The sequence below is a fragment of the Delphinus delphis genome, chromosome 1, assembly GCF_949987515.2.
Source record: "Delphinus delphis chromosome 1, mDelDel1.2, whole genome shotgun sequence".
In the NCBI taxonomy this organism is placed as follows: Eukaryota; Metazoa; Chordata; class Mammalia; order Artiodactyla; family Delphinidae; genus Delphinus; species Delphinus delphis.
The window spans coordinates 1,491,551-1,497,134 of record NC_082683.1 but is presented as its reverse complement, the minus strand read 5'-3'; positions in this window follow the sequence as shown (position 1 = coordinate 1,497,134).

Sequence of the window (5,584 nt, the reverse complement as noted above, 5' to 3'; positions counted from 1 at the left end):
GGGGCACAGAAGGACGGCATGCCAGAGAGAGGCTGGATGGGGAGGGGGGAGCCGGCACCCCCGTTCTGTGCCAGCAGGCCCTGTGTGGCCTTGGGAGATGTCGGGCTCTCACTCCGAGTCTCAGCTTCCCCACCTGATCCGAGGGGAGGCCGGGCCGTCCCAGCCCTTCCAGAGCCATGCTCCAGTGATGGCGTGTGAGGGGACGCCCCGCGGGCCTTGCCTTGGGCCGACCCCGGCTGTGGACGCAGTCCCGCCTCCAGCCGAGCCCTGACTGCCAGAGCTCCAGGTCTGGAGGGGGCAGGGCCTGCCCGCCCCCCAGGCCAGGGTCTCCCCCGCCTCCCCACCCCCTCCTGGCAGCAGTGCCTTCTCTCTGCTTTCCTGGGCTGTAGCTCTCGGCCTAATTATCTCTAACCTTCTGTTCGAAGACCCCTGTCCTTGCCTGATAAAAACCAGTAACTTTGAAAGCAAACTGGGTCTTAATTTTCCTTGACAGCCCGGCTTGAAGCACGCGGGCCGGGCTGGACTTTAATTAAATGCACATTTGTATTCCAAACAAATTAAGTACAATTAAGGACCCCGAGATATGGGTATCTATCACTCCGTGATGTTTTTGTAAAAATTACCCCATCGAGATCAAAGCCGGAGGATCCCTGCCTTAATTGCTTCATTAGGGCGCCGTGCACCAGGCTTCGAAAGGACCGGCCCTGGTGTCTCTTTGGGAATTACCCAAACGACGGCTCTCAGAGTAATTGCTTCCATATTTCTTTCTCGGAGACGTTCCGGCCTCCACGGATCAACTGCAAGGGCTTCAGGAACCCAGCTCTGCTCCGGTCCCCGCACCAGCAGCCGAGGCGTTTTCGTGGCGCCTGCACTGAGGCCCCGCTGGGCTGACTGGTGGGTGGGCTGCCCCCTGCCCTGCCCTGCCCACGCTTGGCCTCTCGGCCGGGCAGCTGGTGGCCCAGCGGGCACGGCCCAGGCCAGTCCACAGGTCCCCCAGACAGGCCGACGTGCACCACACGGACCTCGACGGGTTGGTGTCCCCCGCACGGCCCAATCCTGGCCTCCCCGCTGTGGCTCCAAGCCATGGAAGGGGGTGAGGGCCCCCGCTGAAGTCCCAGGCCTGTGGGGACCCAGCCACTTGCATGAGGCTGCAGGCAGGGGCCGAGCAGGGTCAGGAGGAGGCCCAGCAGCCCTGGCCTCCAGCCCTGCAGCCACTGCAGATGGCCCTTCCACCCACGGGGCACCGTCACCTGGACCCACTCGGAAGGCCTCCTGTGTCGCCAGCCCCCGAGTGGGGGCCGTGCGGGACCTTCCATGTGACCCCTCCAGGAGAGGGGAGCAGAGCCTCCACAGGGGTCCCGGCCACACGGCTGCCAAGGGAGGGCCTCTCACGCCAGCCCAGCTCCTACCGGGACCCTGCGTGGGTGCCGACAGCTGGGCCAGGACTACAGTGGCCCCAGGGCAACGTCCCAACTAGAGCTGTCAGATAAACAAGACATTGTTTTTAGTACAAGTGTGTCCCATGCTGCCCTGGGGGCGTCCTCACACCCAAAACGACTCACGTGTACCTGAAATCCAGGCGTACCTGGGCATCCTGCATTTTATTTCCTTGCATCCCGCCCCGCCCCGCCCCGCCCCGCCCCGCCCCGCCCCGCCCCGCCGCGCCCCGCCGCGCCCCGCCCCGCCCCGCCCCGCCCCGCCCCGGCCAGAACATCTGGAAGCGGGTGGAGAGGACACGGACCCCAGGTTCTGCTAAAGAATTTGCTTGTCCTCCGCAGCACCCGGGCCTTGGTGGACAAACGCCTGACAGGCAGCACGGTGGCTGGTTCTCTCCAGAGACACCCCAAGGCCTGAGAGCACCCAGACACCCTGCCCTCCAAGCTGTGCCTGTGGCCTAACCCAGGGCCTCCTGCCCAGCTGCCCCCGCCGCCCACCCACTCCTCAGAGCCTCCTGCCCAGCTGCGCCCGCCGCCCACCCACTCCTCAGAGCCTCCCTGCCCAGCTGCCCCCGCCGCCCGCCCACTCCTCAGAGCCTCCCTGCCCAGCTGCCCCCGCCGCCCGCCCACTCCTCAGAGCCTCCCTGCCCAGCTGCCCCCGCCGCCCACCCACTCCTCAGAGCCTCCTCTGCAGACAGGTGAACGAGCGCCCTCTTGGACCGCAAACTCTAGGACTCTCCAGCCTAAAGAAGAAAAAGACCCCATCACATCCCGGGGACCCCCAGACTCTCTCACTCAGTCTCATCTTTGAGCCCACCCCACAAACACTGGCCAGTTATGGAGGGTGGAGGAAGGGGCGTCGGGAGTGGCTGGCAGTGGCCCCGACACCCTCGGTCACTGCTGGACCAGGAGCTGCTGGGGGCGCAGATCTCATCCCCACCTGGTCCTCCCCAAGTCCACCCTACATCTCAGCCACAGGTCAGATTGAGAGTGGGGGGTTTAATCCCAGGACCCCCAGAAACAGAGCAGAGCTCGTTTAGTGGGAATGGAAACGTCAAGGATGGATGCGCTCACCTAAAGGGGAGCTAAGGGCACCCATGGCTGATCCCGGGCACCGCGGCTGGAGTGGATGGACGCAGCAGAAGAGCAGTTGCTTCTCGACGGTGTCAGGCGGACCTGGAGTGGACTCTCTGCCCTAGACAAGACCCCGCCGGGGTCCCAAGCCACCGTCCACACCAAAGCTGATACTCACAGGACGCCCCTGGTTACAGGGAGAGCGCTGGACACTTCCCACAGACCAGCCCCTCACCCAGGGCACCCGCTGCCCACTGCCCGGAGCTGTGCCCATGCTCAGGACCCACATGAGGCAGAAGAGGCTCCCGGTCTGTCTCCGGAAACCATCCGCACTGCAGGAAAGCGATGTCTCTTAACCTGCTCTGCAGGGAAATCCTCAGATGCCAGAGAGGGGCCGGCCCTGCCAGACCCTGCTGCCACTGATGGCCCTGTGTCCCTAGAGCTCCAGGCCTGCCCATCAGGGAGGCCATCTCCTCTCCACTTTGCAGGGAATCACACATGGGAACAGTGCTTCCCATACTGTGTTCCGTGGAACACTAGGGGTTCCACGAGCAGTGAAAGCCTCAGCAATTATTCTCCCCTCCCCCCGCCAGGGCTGGACTGAGGCTGGACGCGGACCTTCTGATATCCTTCCACAGCCCGCCCGTGGGGCAGGCGCTGCTGAAGGCTGTGAAGGCTCAGAGGCTGAGCGGCTGTCAGTCACGAGGCGGGAAATGAACCGAGCCGGCTTCCAGGACAAGGCCCATCCCAGCAGCCCCGGTGGGGCGAGTCCTCTCCCTTCCAGGTCCAGGTGCACACACAGACCTCCTCCCGAGGGCGCATCTGGAGTGCAGGGACTGTAGCGCCGTGGCTCCCGGCCAAGCTGGACAGTGGTGTATCATGGGCGGCCCAGGACACCCGCTGGGCTCGTTACCCACCAGCCAGCCTCACGCTGACGCGCTAATGGACGATACGTTGTCGGTTAGCATGGCAGGGACGGGCCCGGGGCTCCCACCGTGAAACTCTAAGTAGAAATCAAAACAGGCTCTGAGATGGGTCAGTGGGGAAAGGCCTGGGTCCGTCTGCAGGTGAAGCCTCCGCAACGAGTCAGAACCCCTGCAGACCTCCCTGGGGAGCTGCCTCCACAGAGACCCCCACGTTCCCACGGAGGGTGCCGCCCAAGGAGGGGTGGCCCGGCGTCTGGACGCGCCCCTCTGACTCCCCTTGGAGCTCTCTGAGGTCTTGTGGAAAGGGCCCCCCACCTACCCTTGCTCCCCCACCCCCTTGTCCTGGGGCGAGAGCCTTGGGTGGCCCCTGGTCGAGGCTTCTGGTGGCAGGGGTCCCCCCTCTCCCCACCGCACACAGGACTGTCCCTCAGGACCGTCAGCTCCACTATCAAGGGAGAGGTAACAATGAGAAGATCCTCTCCTCCTACAGCAAGACTCCTCACCAGGGCCCCACGGCCCCCAACCCCGCCCTCCTCCCCCGTTCAGCTCCCAGCCAGGCCTTCAGAGCCACCCAGCCCAGAACAGCTCTGGCAGGGTCGGTGGGGCACCCTCACCCACCAATCCCTCCTCTGTTTCTCCATCCTCCCCTGGCAGCCCCGTGGTGGCCTCTGACATAGGCCATGACTGCCTGCAGCTTGGCCCCCCGGGGCCTACGGCTGCGGGATCCCACCCCCACTCTCCTTGGCCTGGCCGCCCCTTCTAGGTCCCTTCCTCTGTTCTCAGCCCCCCGCCTCTTTGTGTGGGGTCCCCGAGGCCCAGACTTGTGCCTCATCCGCCCACACTCAGAGACTCCCTCAGGCTCGGCCTCGAAGCCCACCCACAGGTGTGGCCCGAGCACCCAGGGCCAGCAGCCCACCTGAGCCCTGGCTGCCTCACCTGAGCGTTGGGCGCCTGCTGGGCTCAGTGTCAGGGCTGCAGCCGGCACTGTCCGCACCCAGCCAGGGTGGTCCCCCCAACACTGTCCTCAGGCCAGGGACAGGTGACAGGAAGGGGGTCCCCCACTGTGTGCCTGACTCGGGGCCCCACGGAGGAGTCTCCCCACTCCACCATCCAGCACAGCCCATGCTACCACCTGCCCACGCAGGCCCATAAGGCTGCCTAAAAAGACATTTTCCCCCGAGGAGCCCTCAGGCCCCTGAACCCGGCAGCCCCCTAAGGCCCCCGATGCAGCCTGACCCCTGACTGGAAACAGCACTCCACCCGCACCTGCTGCCGCCCCAGGAAGGAGCTTGGGAGCTGGAGGGAGAGAGCGAAGCTGAGGAGGCCAACCAGGAAGCCCTGCCCTTGCCTTGGGGGGTGGCCGGGCCCCCAGACCACCTCCCATCCTGCCTCAAAGTGCAGCAGCGAAGGGAAGGCTCGTCATGGCGCAAGCTCTGGAGACCTCGCTGTGACGGCCTTTCCCTGCGGGTGGGGTCCCTGCCATGCTGCTGGCCGCTTGGAGCCTGTGCCTCAGGACACCAAGGCTACCCCCGCTGGAGCGACCCCAGCGCCATCCCCACTGGGCATGGATGACCCCCTGCTGTGTCCTGGATGCTGGCGATACAGAGGACCCCCTCCCTGCCCTCAGGGGAGGTGGCGTCTGCTGGGGAGAGACGCAGGAGCCTGGGCGCCATCCTCCCACCTCCACACCCCTCCCCTCTGGGTCTAGCGCCAGCTCCATCCTGGCCCCTCTGGTCCTGCTCCCCAGAATGCAGCTCTGGCAGTGGTGGCGTTTACCTAAGTCTGGCACCTGAGGTGCTGCTGGAGGTGCCTGACACACCCTAAGTTACACCCTTGCACGAGCCCTCCTCTTGAGGGCAAGCAGAACTCGCGACTTGCTTCTGGCCAGTAGACTATGGCAAAGGTGCCAGGAGCCATTCCCTTGAGAAGGTGGCATTAGGTAAGAAAGACTCATCTAAGCCACCCGGAGCGACATTGTCCTGCTGGCCTTGGAGACGTGAGCTGCCAGGAGAGACCCCCACGGGCTGGGGCTTTTGGTGGCCTCTAGGAGCTTGGAGTGGCCCCTGGTCTCCAGCCAGCAGGAGGTCAGGACCATTCGTCCTATAACCACAAGGAAAGGAATACCGCCAGCGCCTGCAGCAGGCAGGA